This window comes from Narcine bancroftii, chromosome 1, assembly GCF_036971445.1.
Source record: "Narcine bancroftii isolate sNarBan1 chromosome 1, sNarBan1.hap1, whole genome shotgun sequence".
NCBI classification, from domain to species: domain Eukaryota; kingdom Metazoa; phylum Chordata; class Chondrichthyes; order Torpediniformes; family Narcinidae; genus Narcine; species Narcine bancroftii.
The window spans coordinates 216,677,586-216,697,393 of NC_091469.1; the positions used below are offsets into that span (position 1 = coordinate 216,677,586).

The 19,808-nt window shown below is 39.3% G+C and overlaps 1 long non-coding RNA gene across 4 annotated transcripts in view; it reads right to left on the reverse strand.

The window, feature by feature from the left end:
* The window catches only part of LOC138749031 (uncharacterized), a 100,333-nt gene that overhangs the window by 57,212 nt on the left and 23,313 nt on the right, over window positions 1–19,808 (reverse strand). For 2 of the 4 annotated variants that reach the window (XR_011348451.1, XR_011348378.1), the window contains exon 2: window positions 11,923–12,013. This is a non-coding gene — a long non-coding RNA (uncharacterized lncRNA). Of the gene's footprint in view, window positions 1–239; window positions 369–1,598; window positions 1,967–11,922; window positions 12,014–19,808 lie in introns of all 4 variants that reach the window. The other 2 variants (XR_011348389.1, XR_011348431.1) reach the window with 2 other exon arrangements.

A 19,808-nucleotide genomic window follows, 5' to 3' on the forward strand; every position in this document is an offset into this window, starting at 1 on the left:
AAATGAACAATAAATGTTTTTTTTAAAAACACAGCACTATCAGAAAGGAGTTTGTACATTCTTCCCATGTCTTCATGGGTTTTCCCCAGGTGCTCCAGTTTCCTCCTTCCCTTCAGAAATGTATGAGGGTTATAGGTTAATTGGGTATAATTGGGCAGTGTGGGCTCATGGGCCAAAAGGGCCTGTTACCATGCCATATACCTTAAAAAGAATTTAGTAAAATTTCTGGCAGGTCTCACCTCAACCTCCAACACTCCACAGCAAACAATCCAAGTTTGTCTAATCTTTCCTTCTCGCAAATACATTCCAGTCCATGAAAAATCCCAGTAAACTTCTTCTGTACACTCTCCAAAACCTCGACATCCTTCCTATAATGTGGCAAGAAGGAGTCCAGTCAACATTCCAAATGTGGCCAAACAAAAGGTTTTTACAGCTGCAAAATTATTTGGCAGCTTTTAAACTCAATCCCTAAACTGATGAAGGCAAACATGCTGTATGCCTTCTTTCCCACTTATAATGCCACTTCCTGGGAGGTATGAACTTGTCTGTCTGTACATCAATGCTCCTGAAGGTCCTATCGTTTATTTTATACTTCCCTCTTGCATTTGACCTCCAAATATTTGACCTCACATTTGTCCTGATGAAACTCTGTCATTCCTCCATCCATATCTGTAATCAATCTATATCCTTTCGAATTCTTTAAAAGCCTTCCACACTAGTCATTTCCATTGAGTGGCCAAAGCACATGTCCCAAAGCATTGGTTGTATATATCTACCTCCTAAGAATGCTGTGAGTTCCTCCAGCAGTTCTGTGCCTTTACTACAATTTCAACATCTCCATTACTACATTTAAGGGAGGGTCAAGGACTGAATTCAGTTTTTTTTAAATAATTTTATGTTGTCAGTCAGGTAGTTAGTAACTAAACCAGCTCCCCCCACCAGGCTTGCCTGGTGAGGAGGGTGGCTAGACACCCTGCAAGATGAAACATTCCAACTCAACTGTTCTTTCAGCATCCATAGGAGACAAAGATATATTTGCTGACTTTTCAGACCTGAGACCTTCTTCAAGGAACAACCAGTGGTTACTGATGTCCAGTCAGAAAAAAATCCCCTCTACCGCTACCCTCTGTCTACTATGACGAAGCCTATTTTATTTGATTCATACCAACTCACCTCGGATCCCATGTGACCTAATCTTGAGGACCACCCCACCATGGAACCATGTCCAATGTTGATGAACAGCATCAACTTCGTGAACATCTTTGTCGCTTCCACAAAACTCAGATTTGTGAGATAGGACCTCTCCACACAAATCCATGCTGACAATCCCTAATAAGTCCATGTTATTCCAAATGCAAGTAAATCTAAGAATCTCTTCTAATAACTTCCCTACCAATGGTGGAAGGCTCATTGCCCTAAAACTTCCTTGATTATCTCTGTTACTCTCTGAAACAACATTGACTAATCTCAGTTTTCTCAGTCTTGCCCATGGCTAAAGACGGTACAAAGATCTGAATCAGAATTTATTGTCATGAACATGTTATGACATTTGTTGTTTTGCAGCAGCATCAAAAGTGCAAATATTATTATAAAATTACATTTAAAAATTAATAAATTAGTGCAAAATAAAAGAAAGTGAGGTCGTGTCTTTGGATCATTGTCCATTCAGAAATCTGATGACAGATGGGAAGAAGCTGTCCTTGTGCTGCTGAATGTTGATCTTCAGGTCCATGTATCTCCTCCCCGATGTGAAGAGGGCATGGTCTGGGTGGTGGGGATCCTTGAGGATAGAGGCTGCTTGGTTAAGACACTCCTTCTTGTAGATGTTCTCGATGGTGTGGAGACTGATGCCCGTGAAGTCGCAGACCAAGTTAACAACTCTCTGGAGTTTTTTTCTTGTTCTGTGCATTGGCACCTTTGTCCCAGACAGTGATGCAACCAGTCAGAATGGTCTCCATGGTACAACCTGTAGAAACATGCAAGAGTCTTTGGTGACAACAAATCTCCTCACAAAGTATAGCTGCAGGTGAGCCTTCTTTGTTATTGCATCGATATGGAGGCCCCAGAACAGATCCTCAGAGATGTTGACACTCAGGGACTTGAAGAATCTTCAACAATATCATCCCTTAACTCCCTCAGAGACCTGGGATAGAGTTTGTCAGCCCCTGGGGATGAAAATGAAATAGCAATATAATCTGTTGCTGTTTGTGGGATCCTTTTCTTTCATAAACTGCCTTCTGCTTTCCTTATATTGCAGCACCTCAAATGTACTTCTTTGGTTATAAAGTATTTTGAGATCTCCCAATTGAGCTCTATCATTCAGTGTTACTGAAGCAGCCTTCCACAAAATAAAGCCACTAAAGATGGAGCAAAAAAGATGGTTTTCTGTGGACAATATTTTGGAGTACTATCTTTAATTTGCAATGGAAAAGCTACCAGTCATTAACAATAGTAAATTTATGCAACCTGAGAGAATTTCAAAATCATTTTTTACTTAATACCATAGAAAACTTGAATTTTATCTGTAAAGTGAGCCAGCCCTTTAATACACTCAGTGGCAAAAGGACAGCTTCTTCCCCCATTCCCATCAGATTCCTGAATGATCAATGAACCTGATGCACAGTAAATAACTCTAGGCTGAGACTGAGTCCATGATCTACAGGCTTTTATTCACAATGGACAAGGACATCGTCCTGTGCCGTGACCCGAGCTTTTCTGAGGAAAGATCAGGGTGATGGAGGCTTTATGCAAGGTCGAAAGAGGGAGAGGCTGCAGGTATAGTCACAGGACAGAGCTGAGCCAGGTAATCAAGAAAAGAATACAGTTCAGTTCACCACAGAACTGAAGACACAGCCTTACTTCGACTTTTTGTTTATATGTTTTATTTATTTTTGTAATGTGGTTTATATGAATCCGTGCACTGCAATGCTGCTGTATAGCAATGAATTTTGTGATGTGTTCATGTTAAAAAGTTCTGATTCTGATTCTGAATGGTGATTAGAAACTTCAAGGGGATCTTTTTTCTATGGCTGGTAAAAGCTTTGTACCAGTAATTGCCTGACAATACCACTCAAACGTACAGTGGCACTTCTATATCATAATTTATCAACAGTACTGGTCATATTCTCCAGTGCCACCTAAAGGTGATATGTAATCTAACAGGAGGCTATCTTCCAGTTCGATTTATCCTGGTGTCAGATCAGCTTACAATAATTTGGGATTTCTAACTGACTGAAATGTCAATCTCAAGAAATAAAGGATCAGCCAATAAGAACTGAGAATGTTGTTCATGACCAGTCTAATGCAGGTCCCCAAAAACGACCCATTGGAATAACTATGTTGTGATCATGGCCACAGTACTTTTTTTAATACTGTTTTTATTTTCTATGACAAAACCTTGCATACGTTTTTGATCTGACATTAATATTTAGCTTTCTTTTTGTTCATATATAGGATTAAGGCAATATTGCTGCAACATTGCTTAGGCCACTGATTATTGTCCATTCTTAATTGGCCCTGAATGAATGGCTTTCTGGCCACTCAGAAGGCAGTTGAGAGTCACATTGCTGGCCAGATTCAATAGAAATGACAGATTTCTCCTCTTAAAAGCAATTAGTGATCAAGATGGGATGTGTACAACAATCATAAAGTTTCCTGCTCATCATTACTGATAGAGGTTTCGTCTCTCATCATATTTTGAGTGGTTACTGGCCAGTCTCTAACTATTATTCTAATTTTCCCTCATCCCTCTGTCTCCTTTCCTCCAGCACTCCAGCCCCTTCTCCCATCAGTATTTTAGCCCTTCTTAGCCCTCTGCCCCTCTCCCTGATCACTTTTCAGCAATTTTGTCTTCTCCCTTCCCATCTGTATCTACCTGTTACCTCTTACCTGTTAGCTGGTGCTCCTCCTCATCCTTTTATTCCCTCCTCTTCTCTCCTCCTTCCCCCTCCCCTGTTTGTTTGTTATTCCAGCAAAGACTCCAGGTACGAAATATTGTTAACCTTTTACTTCCTGTGTATTATGTGTATCCTGCTGAGTTTCTCCAGTGCATTTGTTTATTGCTTCCAACCCCTCCATGGTTAATTCCCAGAACACTCTGAAATCTCCTTTTCCATCTCTTTCAGTATCTCCCATATGCATCTCAACATTTGTTCCTTTTTCCTACTGTTCAAAGTTCCCAGATGTTTTCATCATTCCATCAGTACCAGAGCACCGGAGGGCTGTGCTCTTAGCCCTCTGCTCTACTCACTTTACACCTACGACTGAGTAGCTCAGTATGACAATAACACCATCTACAAATTTGCTGACAATTCCATGGTTGTGGGTTATATAAAGGATGGGGACGAGTCAGCGTACGGGAGGGAGATTGAAAACTTGGCTAAATGGTGCATCAACAACAACCTTGCACTCAAAGTCACCAAAACTAAGGAGCTGATTGTTGACTTCAGGAACGGAAAACCAGATCTTTGGGAGATCAGAGGTGGAGAGGGGAGCACATTTAAGTTCTTGGGAGTCACTATCTCAGAGGATCTTTCCTGGACCCAACACACCAATGGCATTGTGAAGAAAGCACGTCAGCGCCCTTACTTCCTCAGGAGTTTGCGGAGGTTTAGTATGACACCAGAAACTCTGGCAAATTTCGACAGATGTGTGGTGGAAATTGTGTTGACCAGCTGCATCACGGTCTGGTATGGGAACACCAACACCCCTGAGTGAAAAGCCCTCCAAAAAACTGTGGACAGCACAGGACATCACAGGCAAAACCCTCCTCACTATTGAGAACACCTACAAGGAACACTGCCATCGGAGAGCAGCAGCAATCATCAAAGACCCACACCATCTCGTTGCTGCCATCAAGAAAGAGGTATACGTACCAAAAACTCATACCACCATGTTCAGGAACAGCTGCTACGCCTCCACCATCAGACTCCTCAACAACAATCTCAGTCAGAGACTCATTTAAGGACTCTTACTTGTGCACTTTGATTTTCTTTCAGTCTGCATTGCACAGTTTGTTTATATTTGTTATCTGTTTACAGTTCTTTTATTGTTTACATGTTTACGCTGTGTGCAGTTTTTTGCACTACCAATTAGTGGCAATTCTGCTGTGCCCACGGGAAAAAGGGTTGTATGTAATGTCATGTGTGTACAATAAATCTGAAATCTGACTCCTCTCTTCAAAGTTTTGTCTTTGCTTTTTATCTCTGTAATAAACAATACTTTAACAAATTATATGCTTAAACTAAGATCTTATCCATTATTTTGCTTTTTGGATCTTGAGTTCTTGGTGGGACAGTTCGTGCAGCAGTTAAGGCAATGTCAATGACCTTGGTTCGAATCCCATGCTGTCTGTAAAATGTTTACATGTTCTCCCCATATCTATGTGGGTTTCCTCTGGGTGCCCTGGTTTCCTCCCACACTTCAAAACCTGTGGGGTTTGTAGGTTAATTAGGTGAATTTGGGTGGCACAGTCTCATGGGCTGGAAGGGCTTGCTACCATGCTGTATGTCTAAATTTAAAATTTATTTGTTACAGTTTCCTTCTACTTTTGGAATCTGGATTCCATTCCTTCTTGTAGAGTGAAGGTTTCCTCTGTCTGCTGGCTGCTTTGCCAGTTTTTGTATCAGTTTTCACAGGCACAGGCACAGGCCCAAGGTGCAAAACTGTCATAATTTGGACCTAGTTGTAAGGTTCACTGAGAAGCATGACTGTGACAGCTGATGTGGAACATGGAAATTATTACACTGGTGCCCTTGGGAGCAAATTCTGAGGATTGACTAAATTAATTTTTGAATGGAAGAGACTGAGATTTGTCTGCATACGTTGACATGCTCCCTGAAACGGAAATGCTTGACCCTGGTCTAGCTGTTGGAGAATGTCAGTCCTCTATTTCCATAGCAAAGAGATATCCTTGATTTTACATTTGCTTCAGGATTGTGTGTGTGTGTGTGTGTGTGTGTGTGTGTGTGTGTGTGTGTGTGTGTGTGTGTGTGTGTGTGTGTGTGTGTGTGTGTGTGTGTGTGTGTGTGTGTGTGTGTGCATGCGTACGCATGTTTAGGGGTATGGCAAAGCTTTGAGGGCGACTTATGTGACAGATGCTGGAGCATCCTTGCTCCTCGAGCACAACAGATGATTTCAAATCCATCTTTTTAGTGCCTGCACAGTTCCATCCTGCCTGAATGGAGTCTGTATATTGAACACTTGAAATTATTGCAATCATGAATACAATGTCAATATAAAACACTCACTATATTTTAGATGCGGAATGAAAATGGGACTAGTGTGGTAAGAACACTTTGATGTTGGTCTGGTCCTTTTTTTGGGAAGTACAAGGTAAATTCATTTCTGTTTAGTGGAAGGAATGGAAATGTTCTTGGACAAATAAGCTTATACAGTACAGTTCCCCTTATCTGAAGTTCCAGTAAGCAAAATAATCCCTTAACTGAACTTTTATTTGGAAAATTTTATTTTTCATTTGCTTCAATGTGCATATATAAATTCTTCATCATCCAACAACACAATATAATAAAAATGATAAATATATATTTTTTCCTTTTTATCCCCCTCCCTTCCCCACTCCCAAAGAAAAAGCAAAAATAAAGAGAGAAAAAAAGCAAAAACACCTGAATTTATTTATCATTCACTATTCATATATTCCTAACATATTATTCTATCCTGTACATATCAATTGGGAGGAGTGGATGGACTCTTACTGATGAAATCCATATATGGTTTCAAATCACATCAACATTCTCAGGTTGATTCCCTAAATTATCAGTAATCTTTTCCAATTTTGAATTTCCGTATCCAACCTGATAAAATTACCTGATTTCCATACATTTCCGTGCCACTGCTATTGCTATACTCAAAATCAAAATTTTTTTTGCGGTTACTGACACCACAAGTTGAAAAATATTTCTCACCCATGTGGGGATCTTACTTTGGAATCAAAGATCAAGTTGTTTTTCTTTTGGTCTGTATTAACCATTATTTCATGCTCGAAAATCCTGCCATAGATTTTGTTGTTGTTTAACCACTGATACAAGTTTACTACTGATGCTAGTGCGCTCCTTAAAGCTATTGTTCGTTAACCCAAACAAAAACCCAATAACCAAAAATTGTCCGGTCCCAAGCTTTTTGAATATAGGGAAACAGACTGTAAATCAATTACACTCTATGGACCAGGAATGTGTTCTATGGACAAAAGATACTTCAAGGAAAACAATTTTTGAAGAAACAGAATATCCTTAACTGTTCAGCAGTTAAGGAGTTAATGATGATAGTTAGAATTAGGTCAGTACCATGTATGCAGGCATCAAGGTTGGATTCAGAGTAGCAGACATCCGTGTACTATCTATGTATGGTTTATAAAGCAACCTAGTCATAAACCTGCTTGTTATTACAACAGGCACAAGGGTTATGTAAACGTGTTCCCCTGTGGAAAACATTTGTTTTAAATTATTTTAAAATCAGAATCTGGAAACATTCATTTATTTTAATATTTGGGCTTCTGCCAATGTGTGCTACTTTGCACAGTTTTGATTCAACTCAGCAGTGAATTTGGTTTCTCTTCAAAGTAGGACATTACAATGCATATAGAATATCAGTTCAGACTTTTATCCATTGTATATTATTTACTGTACCTCACATTCTTACAGTAATATTGTTTTAACCCTATTCAGTCCAACCTGTTCAAAAAGTATTACATTTTAACACATCCTTACATTATCCTGTTATACATAATCTGACATTCCCAAATGGTATTCAGATCGTGCCTATTAAGCAAAATATACTGCATTTTAACAATCTGCTGTGCTTAAAAAAAATTTCTCTGAAAAAGAAAGTCTTCATTAACCACATGAACAGTAAATGGCATCAAATCTGCACAATGAATTATTTGATAATTTAACTTCTTGTGCATGTGTTTTTGATAATTACTTATTGAATGCTTTTTGTTTAAAAAAAACTAGATGGATACTCGGTGAATAGCTGCCAATATCCACTTTGTCATTAAAGTAAATGGAGAATCTAAACTGAAGCAGGGGATTTGGGCAAAGGGGTACTGGGAGAAAAGCATAGGGTTCTTATATGCACCTGACTCTGCTTTGATTGCCAATTGTTGGTGATGTGGCTTTACACAATTTTAGTATCATCCTATTCATTTTGTTTACTTTGTGCTTGCTTTTGGACAGAGAATCATTAATGATAATATATATTTATAAAATATCATGGACAGTAGTGCATAGTAGAGAATATGCCAGGTGAAACTAGTGTTAAATTGATATCGGTTTTGTAAAGGTTATAATTGTGAATGGTATACTACATTTAGGCCACACGAAGAGAAATAAATCTGCCATGATGTTTTTTTCATACTTCTTTGGGGTGAAGGGGTGGAGAGGATTTTATGACAATCTATGATTGTGGGGAGGATTCTATGATATGAGATTCTATGATGACCTTTTTTCTCTCTGATAATCAGCAAATGTGATCTTCCCCACAGCATAGCAGGCTACTGCAAATGTTCAGCTACTCTTAGTTTTTTACAAAACTTATGTATCTCCTGAAATATTAAATATTGCTGGGGACAGATCTGGAATGAGATTTCTAATGTTTAATATCTCTCTGAAGCTTAGGTGTTGCTGAAGTTCCCCATCTTTTAAATACAACATTAGTATTGAAGAAGGATATGACGAATTGAAGGATGAACTGTAACATGAGAGATTAGACATAATTATAGGCCCAGCAGAGCACATCAACAAAGAGAGTGGGAAATAGTCTGAGATCACAAAACATAAGGCACAGCATCAAAGGTTGTGTAAATCATTTCCACATGTCAAGACAAGTCAAGACAAATTTATTGTCATCTGATTGGACAAGTACAACCCATGAAACAGCTTTCTCCAGTCCAAGGTGCAAAACAAGCACACAACCAGACATAATGCACATACAGACAAATAATGCATATGCAGGACAAGTATTATATCTATAAACATAATTAAATATTGCTTTGTACATATGAGATTCTTGGATGGTGTGACAGAACATAGATATGATTTTGGGAGAAAAACCGGGGCAGGGTTTTTGGGTTACATACAAACACTTTAAAACAGATCTTATTAAAAATACTGGAGCTCGGCTCACACTAGACATGTTGGGGCCAACAGTCTTTGCAAAAGCTTTGGAGAGTGCCCAAGAGACTTCACTAATGGATTGTTGTTTACAAAAAGGCAACAGATTAAAGAACTTGTCGAAGCTGACAGGAGTGATACTTGCTGATCCAGGAGGATCATGTGGGTTTTCAAGTAAGAGAGTCAAACAGGGTTTTTCTGAGAGAGAGAGACAGACAGACAGATCAGTTTTGCAGTTTTACAGTCAGCAGCAGCAGCTGGGACTGGAACAGGACAAGCTGTAAAACTTGTGGGAAATCCCATTTGGAAAATGATTTGTGATTGCTTAGTTCAGCCAGGTCAAAGCCTCTGTGAATCATGCAAGAGGAGAGGACTGGCTGTCTAATGTTTCACTTGAAATAAGGAAAACAAAAAGGAACTTTGTGGTGACCTGAAAGAAAGAGGTTATCATCTGGAAAACCCTGATGGGGCATGTTTCTTCAGCAAGACATTGAAGTGGCTGATCAGAAGGAATCAGTTGTGGGTGTCCAGTGAACAACAAATCTCTCTCTGAAAACCAACAAGAACCTTCCTGAGCAGTAACCATTTATCTTTCAAACACCAAAACCTGGTGAACTTTATATGTGAAATTCTGTGCACAGTATAAGAATTTCCTGAAACCAGTGAACTTGGAGGAATGAGAAGTGAGATTGGACTGTGAACCAAAGAACTTTTCTGAACTTACACACACATTACATACACATGCACTTAGAATTAGAAGGGGGTTAAGTTAATAGTGTTGTTAAAGTGTGATTCTGTTTTCATGTTTAAAGTTAATTAAAAGCAACTTTTGTTTAAGTAACCATTTGTCTTGGTGAATATCTCTTGTTGCTGGGTCTTGGGGTCATCTGGACTCATAACAATGGTTAGTGTCAGTAGTTCCTTGGTCGTTCAGAATTCTCACTGCCCTTGGTAAAATGCAGTATATTTTGCTTAATAGGTTGTGCAGACTGGGGCTTTTTTCTCTGGAGCGTAGAAGATTGAGAGGGGACTTGATAGAGGTGTTTAAGATTTTAAAATGGACAGACAGAGTAAATGTGGATAGGCTTTTTCAATTAAGAAAGGGGGAGATTCAAACTAGAGGACATGGTTTAAGATTGAAGGGGGAAAATTATAAGGGGAACATGAGGGGAAATTTTTTTACGCAGCGGGTGGTGGGGATGTGGAATGAGCTTCCGGCAGACGTGGTCGAGGCGGGATCATTGGTTACATTTAAGAAAAGACTGGATCGTTACATGGATAGGAGGGGACTAGAGAGGCATGGACCGGGTGCTGGTCAGTGGGACTAGGAGGGTGGGGATTTGCTACGGCATGGACTAGTAGGGCCGAACTGGCCTGTTCTGTAGTGTAAGTGGTTATATGGTTAACCTGATGATGCTGCTTTCATATTCCTATATCTCTTCCTCAATGAGAACACCTGAAAGATGCTGTGTGGAGGGTGGAAGGGGTCCTCCATGATTGTGCACACCCTCTTCAGACAATGATCCTAGTAGATCACATTGCTGGGGTGTGGGGGGTAAAGGGAGACTCCCGTCATCCTCTCTGCCACCTTTTTCGTCCTGTGGATTGACCTCCAATCCACTTCTCTGCAGCAACCGGACCACACTGTGATGCAATAGGCCAAGATGCTCTTAATATAGAGCTCCTTTAGAAGGTTGACATAATGGTGGTCGGGTAGCCCTGCCACTTCATTCTTCTCAGGAAGTGCAGTTACTGTTGTGCCTCCTGACAAGTGAGGAGATGTTGAGTGTCCAACATAGGTCACTAGTTAAGTCATTTCCAAGGAACCTGGTGCTCTCCACTCTCCCTACTACAGAGTTGTTGATGCATAGTGAAGGGAAGTCCTCCTGGTCCCCTCCTGAAGTCCACGATCATCTCCTTCGCTCGTCCATATTGAGACTCAGGTTGTTACTCTCACACCATTTCATGAGATTTTCCACCTCTTCTCTGTAGTGCTACTCAGCATTGTTTCTGATGAGGTTGACTACTGGTGTGTCATCTGCAAACTTGATGACACTGTTGGAGCTGGATCTGGTGATGCATTCATGGGTCAGTAGCGTGAATAGGAGAGGGCTGAGCACACAGCCTTGAGATGCGTCAGTGTTCAGCATTATAGTGCTTGATATTCTGCTACCGACCTGGATAGACAGTGCTCTTTCCATTAGGAAGTCCAGGATTAGTTACAGAGGGGGTGTTGAGACCCAGTGAGGACATCTCAGAATTAAGTCCTACAGGCAGTTCGCAGGTTACAAATGAGTTCTTTTATCTGGGTCTATCCATAAGTTGAATTTGTACGTAAGGCGGAATAGGTACTTATGGTTCTTATTTAACATTCGTAAAGTTATGCTTGTTTATACACACGTGCGGATTGGGGAACAATCCGTTTGTAAGTATGAGTTGCTTGTAACCTTGGGACTGCCTTTATTTATATGAGCAATGGGGTTGAATTTACAAAGGAAAATTGAACACAGTCTAAATAATGATTTTTACATCTGGTGAAAGGTCTCTTAGGATGCCTTCCAATAATTTACCCACAATTGATGGACTCACCGGCCTATATAATTTTCTGAATTATTCTTAAATCCTTTTTTAACAACAGAATAACATTAGCTATCCTTCAATCTTCTGGCTGCTCACCACTGGTTAAGAATGTTTTAAATGCTTCTGCTAGGGTCCCTTCAATATCTGCATAACCCTTCCTCAGGTCTCAGGAAATAAATTATTAGGCCCTGGGGATTTAAACACCCTTACTTACCCAGGACAGCAAGCACCTCCTCCTTTGTAATCTGGAAATGGTCCATGGCCTCACTGCTGTGTTGCCTCACTCAAGAAATCCAAATAAATACCTGATGGAAGAAAGTGTTGGTGAAATTGTAGTTGGAGGTAGAGAAAGAAGCCTTTGAGATCAGATTTGTACTGTGAATTGGAGTAAATCCAAACTCATTTCACCACCTACATTTTTATAATGTAATAGGAAACATTAAAAGGCCTGCATCCTTCAAAATGGTCACTATTACAATATTTTTTAAAATAATCATAAAACTTAATTTGCATTCAATGAGCAATAACCATGTGATAAAAAAAAAGCTATTCATTAAAGGCAAATGATTCAACCATGCTGTTGCCACTCATCACCTATGATTTTAGAATTAATGTTTCAGGTCCCTGAACCTCCCAAAAAATATTATCAGAAATGGTTTTGCTCCAAGGTGGTATTTTATTGTTTTACACGTTGTCTTGAATCTATAAGAGAGTCCTGACTTTGAAGCTCACCATCACTGACTTGACCAGTTTTGATGGATAGCTGTGTCAGAAAGCAGAATGCAGCTTGCAGCACTCAATTTTGAACAGTTCATCTTCAGACAGCTTTCCTTCTGTTTGTGTTGGGGCCAGCCATCTGTACATGTCATTCCTCTCAATTCTTCCCTACTTTTTTTTTAATATGTGAATTCTGGTCTGCTCAGCAGTCACCAGAGACCCAGAAATACATCATCACCACATTATCAACACATTACTCAAGCATCAAAGCTCAACTGTTATCCAATGGTGTCATCATTGCATACTATTACAGCTCCACCCTTTGTTCACCCATGGCCTTGCCCAATATTCTCTGCTGCTTTGACTAATTTACTTTGTTACTTTATTGGTTCTGATGAAAGGTCTTTCACCGGAAAGATTAACTAGTTTCTCATTTCACTGACATTGGCTGAATTCGTCAGATATTTCTGTTTTTGAAAGAAAAGGTTTTCTTCAGTCTGAGTTTATTTGGTCAGATCGCAGGGCTTTAAGGAATATAGGTGAACCCATCCGTTCATCATAGAAGTTGTCTTGTTCAATGTAGAATGACTGTCTGGATTTTAGTATGATCTATCTTTAGATGTTTTGAGTGCTAACAAAACTAAGGCTGTCAGTCCGAGAGACATGAAAATAAAGGGATGATAAAAGAAGGCCTCAAGTCTCTCCATTTCTTTCTGGATAACAGACTGAACCATTCATTCCCCTTCCACCACCACCCTTCTTCGCCTGACTAAACATACTCACCTTTAATAACTTCTCCTTTCAATCTTTCCCACTTTCTCCAAATCCAAGGTGCAGCCACGGGTACTGCCCTGGTTCCCAGCTATGCCTGTCTTTTCTTTGACAATGTGGGGCAATTCATCCTGTGATCCTACACAGGGAAGACTCCTCAACTCTTTCTCCTCAGAAGGCAGTGGAGGACAATTCTCCGGATGTTTTCAAGAAAGATTTAGATAGCAGAGTCAAGGGATATGGGTAGAAGGCAAGAACAGGGTAGCTGATCAGCCATGATCCTAAAGAATGGCAGTGCTAGCTCGAAGGTCCAAATGGCCAAATTGTCCATTTCATCAATGACCACATTGGTGCTGCCTCTTGCATCCATGATTAGCTCATAAACTTTGTCCGTTTTGGGAGACAAACTATCTGTAATCTCATAGTTACCTTAACTACACCTCTGCCCATCCTGTCTCCTGGAAGCATTCTAATCCTTTCAGTCTGTTCCTCCACCACCTCTACATCTACTCCCAGGATGAAATGTTCCATTTCAGAGCATTTGAAAGACAGCAGAACACCAACTCTATGCAATGGGAACAGGGTGTTATGTCTTGTTTGAGTTTGGAGAAAATTAGATCTAATGTTAAAGAGACAAGATATGGGGCCCATTCTTGGACTGTTATCATAATTTGATTACTTAGGGTGCTCTGGGGGTTTTCTATCCGATGTCTAAGAGCCGATACTCGATTCTTTACAATTTATTTCCTGGTGACTGTGTTTAGTTGGAGGGGTTAGATTAGTGTGGGGGTCCTTTTTTTTCTTTTTTTCTTTTGTTCTTATTTTTGATTTTTTTTCTACAACTAGAAGAGATAAGTCTATTTCAGTGTTTCTCAACCTTTTTCCTTCCTTATATTTTCCCTATGCCAATCGATGCTCTGTGATTAGTAAGGGTTTGCTTAAGGTGGTGTGTAGGTGGAAAGAAAATGTTTGAAAACCATTGTTTTAATCATACCTCATTGACTCATAATGTGCACGGTTTCCTAACTCCAAAGGAAATGGACCAATGACAATTTTACTCAAGCAAAATATTTCAGTAACAATTGGGTCTTGAGCAGTGATTCTCAACCTTCCCTTCCCACTCACGTCCCACCTTAAGCCATCCCTTCCTAATCACAGAGCACTGATGGCATGGGGATAACTTAAAGTGGTAAGTGAGTGGGAAGAAAAAGGTTGAGAACCACTGGTCTATTTAGATAACCACAATGTATATCTCAGCATTAGAATATGAGGTCAAATTCTCATAAGGATTTTTGACTTTTTTCAAAAATTATATAAGACTATGTATAATTAATATATAATTCCTATTCTGTATTGTATTATATAAAAGCTATATAATTAATTAATATCTAAACAATACATACATCTAATATTTCTCTCTGACTCCTTTCTTTTTTAAATATTTTTATTAATTTGATAAACATTTGAGATGTTCTCCTTCGGTAAATGTAGTTTCCCCTTTACTGCCCCCCTCACTCGCATCTCCTCTATTCCCACACACAGGGTACCCCTCATCCTCATCTATCACCCAACCAACCCAGCATTTCTTTCTCTGCAATTTCCACCACCACCTATGAGATTCCACCGCATCCTCCCCTCTCCTCTCTGCTTTCCAGAGTATTGCTCCCTCTGCGACCCCCTTGGCCACTCATCTTTTCCTACCCAATGCTCCCCCCAATCCCTACCCTGTGACTGCAAGAAATGCAGCACTTGCAGCCCCCACCTCCTCCCTCAACCACGGCTTGGGCCTCACACAGTCCTTCGGAGTGAAGCAACACTTCACCTGTGAATTACCTTTATTACACCTGGTGCTCCTGATGCACCCTCCTCTTCATTAGGGAGATGGAATGCAGATTTTATTGAGCCTCTTCTCATTGTATGCTGTAACAGTGACCAACCATATTAATTTCATGCCCTAATGCACTGCTAAATTGTGGCCACTCATAATAGTGGCTTATATTGGCAGTCTCCAACCAAATAGCATCAACACTGACCTCCAGTTTCCATCAACTCCCTCTCTCTTTCCCTTATCTCTCTGTCCTGGGTAAACCTGTACCTCTCACTTTGTTTGTTTTAGATTGCTCACAGTGTTTGAGCTACCGAAAGAAGACAGAGACACACACCGAGAGCACTTCAGTTTATAAAAAATCTTTATTACAAAATCTTAAGCTGATTTCAAACTACAATATGCAAGCCCTTCCCAATTATACTTGTCAACGCCTGGACTGGTCCCAACTGCCAAATCGAGCCAATGACTGCACACTTGTAGTAGGTTGTCGGGGCACCGGTAGCAACTTCTCCACCTCCCCCGACCGGGACGTTGGTTGGACTCTAGAAGTTCTTCTTCTTGCTGAGAGACGTTTCCACCCCTCAGAGAGTCTGATACTTCAGCAGCGAGACCACGGCTTATATTACCCATTCTAGCTTATCACTTTGAATACAATGATTTACTTAGCTTCAAGGCCTCGCCTGACAGTCTGCGACCAACAAAATCCCATCAATCTCAAACAGCAACCGGCTAACAAGCAGGAAGATTAAAAGTTCTTGGTACCAGATGTATTTTTGTCAGATAACTGCATCTCTGGGCCCCATGGTGTAATTTAGCTTATATCTGTTGATTCTTACATTATTCTCAAAGTAGGTTACTGATACTCAGCCTTGCATAAGCAAAAGCATGGTCTAAATCCTCCATTACACTCTCTCTCTCCCTTCCTCCAGCCCACACTTCTTTTCTTCCTTCTCCTATTAGAAATCTACTGCAACTTGCTTAGCCCTATCACTTCTCAGCTTCTTCCTCTTCTATTTTCCCACCTGTATCTACCTCTTACTTGCTAGTTTGTGTTCCTCCACCTTCTTCAACCCTCATGTTTTTATTGAGGCATCTGCAGATTTTTTTTATTTACCTCAAACTTCTTACCCCAAGTCGCTGAAGACCAATATAAGTATAGCAAGTCATTTAAAGGGCAAATGGTGTATTGGCCTTTATTACAAGAGGATTTGAATGCAGATGTAAGGGAGTCCTTTTACAATTGTATTGCCAAGACTGAACCTGGAATATGGTGCACAGCTTTTGTTTTGTTACCTCAGTGAAGATACATTTACTATAAAAGGAAGCACAATGAGGATTCAGTAAACTGGTCCTGTGGGAGGAGAGGTTGGGTAGCTTGCCATTTTACTCCCTGAAGGTTAGAAGAAAGAGTGTGGTTTGGTGTCTCATTGAATCATACAGAATTCTTAAAGGGCATAAAGGTTAAGTATAAGGAACACAATTTCTTTGGCTTGGGAGTTAAGGAACAGGGACACATTTTCAGAGTTAGGGGCAAGCCATTTAGTATTTCAAAGAGAACTTTCTTCACTCACAAGATGTTGAACCTCTAGTAGGCTGAGGAAGCTCAGTGCTTAAGTTCATTCAAACCAGTGCTGCACACGTTACATTGCCTGAATTAAATGTCGATGAAAAAATGAAATTATCCAATTTCTTTACAGATGTTGAAGTATATGATATTTTGATTTCTTCACCAAATAATAAGGCTCTGGGAGAGGATTGTTTCTCTCTGGAGCTTTATAAAGAATGTAAGGAGTTGTTAATTCCTATTTTTATGTGTCTTTTGGATCAAATGAGAGGTTCTAATGACTTACCAGAATCTTTTAAAACAGCATTAATAACAGTTTTTCCAAAAAAAGGGAAATATCCTTTATTACCATCTTCTTATAGACTGATATTATTATAAAATACAGATTATAAAATTGTATCCAAATTATTAGCTAACAGATTAACTAAATATTTACCTAAATTAATAAATATAAATCAGACTGGCTTTATTAAATATGGAAGATCTATAGACAATATAGTTAAATTTATATGTTTATAAAATGTAGCCCAGAATTTAAAAATAACAGCAGCAGCAGTGACTTTAGATGTGGAGAAAGTGTTTGATAGACTAGATTGGGACTTTTTTATTTAAAGTATTGAATGTTTTCAGAATTCCAAATGATTTTATAAATTGGATAAAAGCTTTGTATAATCATCCAAAAGCTAAGGTGGTCCTGGTGGGATTTTTCACATGACGTTAAGGGAGGTCAGGGAGCAAATAAAGGGGGTTCTGACAGTGATTTGTCAATGATCACTGGGGGAGGGTATGGTGGGATTGAGGGATCCAAATGTAGTTCTGTTGTTTAAAAAGGGACAAGGTGCAGGCCAAGTAATTATCAGCCAGTAAGTTTGACTTCGTGGTAGAGAAAGTTATGGAGGATATTCTTAGAGATAGTATGTATAAATATCTGGATAGGCAGGGATTTATCAGGGGCACCCAGCATGGGTTTGTGAAGGGAAATTCATGTTTGACGAATCTTGTTGAGTTTTTTGAAGAGGTGACAAGAAAAGTGGATGAAGGTAGGGTGGTTAACATGATCTATTTGGATTTTAGTAAGGCTTTTGATAAGGTTCCACATGTGAGGTTAGTAAGAAAGGTTCAGTCACTAGGGATTAATAGAGAGATAGTGAGATGGGTTCAGAGGTGGCTGGAAGATAGACAGCAGAGAGTCATGGTGGACAACTGTCTGTCAGGATGGAAGCCTGTGATGAGTGATCGGTGCTGGGTCCCCTGTTGTTTATCATTTATATTAATGAATTGGATGAGGGGGTGGTTAACTGGGTAAACAAATTGCAGATGATGCGAAAATAGGGGGGGTGGTGGACAGTGAGGAAGGTTTTCTTGGATTACAGAAGGATTTGGTTTGTTTGCAAAAGTGGGCTGAAAGGTGGCAGATGTAGACAAGTGTGAGGTGCTGCATTTTGGAAAAAAATAACCAAAATAGGACAGATGCAGTTAAGGGGAGGGCATCGAGGAATGCAGAGGAACAGAGGTTCCTTGAAGGTGGATTCCCATGCTGACAGGGTGGTTAAGAAGCCATATGATATGCTGGCCTTCATAAATCATAGCAGAGAGTATAGGAGCTGGGAAGTGATGCTGTGACTCTTTAAGGAATTGGTGAGGTCAGGTTTGGAGTATTGTGTTCAGTTTTGGTCTCCAAATTATAGGAAGGATAAAGATAAGGTGGAGAGGGTGCAGAGAAGATTTACAAAAATGTTGCCTGGCTTACAACATCTAGAGTATAGAGAAAGATTAAGGAGACTGGGACTTTATTCATTGGAACGTAGATGTTTGAGAGGGGATTTGATAGAGGTATTTAAAATTATGCAAGGGATAGATAGACAAGATGTGAGTAGACTCTTTACCCTGAGGGCAGGAGAGGTTGGAATAAGAGGGCATGAGTTAAGGGTAAGGGGGAAAAACTTTAGGAGAAATGTTAGAGGATGCTTCTTCAATCAAGGAGTGGTGGCTGAATGGAATGATCTTCCAGAGGAGAAAGTTGCGGCAGGGTCCTTTCTGTCATTTAAAAGGAGGTTGGATATGAGGGGGTTGGAGAGTTATGGGTGGAAAGTAGGAGGGGGAACTAGTTGTTCAAGTGAACCGGCGAGGACTTGAAGGGCCGATATGGCCTGTTTCTGTGCTGTAAACTGTTACATGGTTATATGAATAGGCAAATATCTAAACCTTTTCCATGAGAAACGTCATCTAGACAAGGATGCCCATTATCATATTCTTATTTGTATTGGCTATAAAACCAATGGCAGAAGTGATAAGAAGAGATAATGAGATTAAGGGTTTTACGATAGAAGAAAAAGAACATAAAGTTAGCTTGTTCGCAAATTATGTTATATTATATCTTACAGAACCAGAAATATAATTGAAGAAAATAAATGTATGATTGGCCGAATATGCTTTGATATCAGGTTACAAAGTCAATGTAGGAAAGAGTGAAGTGATGCCTATGAATGATGGGAAATATGCATTAAGTAAGCAGGTGATGAAGTTTAAGTGGCAAAAGGAAGCAATTAAATATTTAGGAATTAATATTGATAGACATTTAAATTGAATTATCTACTATTTAAAAAAATGAAGATTTAAAGAGATGGAAAGATTTACCAATACCATTAATAGGAAGGGTAAATTGTATAAAGATTAATATTTTTCTGAGGTTGCAATATATATTTCAGTTATTACCCATTCCTATACTAATGAAGTTGTTTCAAGGATTAAATAAAAATGTAAGAAAATTTAATTGGTGTGATAAAATGCAAGAATAGCTTTGGAAAAACTAACCTGGAAATTTGAGCAGGGAGAATTATGGTTGCTAAATTTTAAAAAATTATTATAAAGCAGCTCAATTAAGATTTCTATCCTCCTGTTATTGAATTGGGGAGGAGACAGCATAGGTACATATTGAAATGAATAACATAGGAGAAATTAATCCAGAACATTTTTTTGTTTAAATGGAACAAGGAATATTTGAAAGGAATACCAATTTTTAAATACTTATTCAAGATATGTAATGAAATTCATATACAAAGAGGAATTAAGAACTACAAAATAGCTAAGATGATGTTAAAGCAGAATCCACTTATTCCTTTTACTTAAAATAATCCTTTTATGATATCTGGCACAATAATGGGATAAAGAGGATAAAAGATTGTATCTTAGGTTCTTTTTTCTTGACTTTTGAACAAAT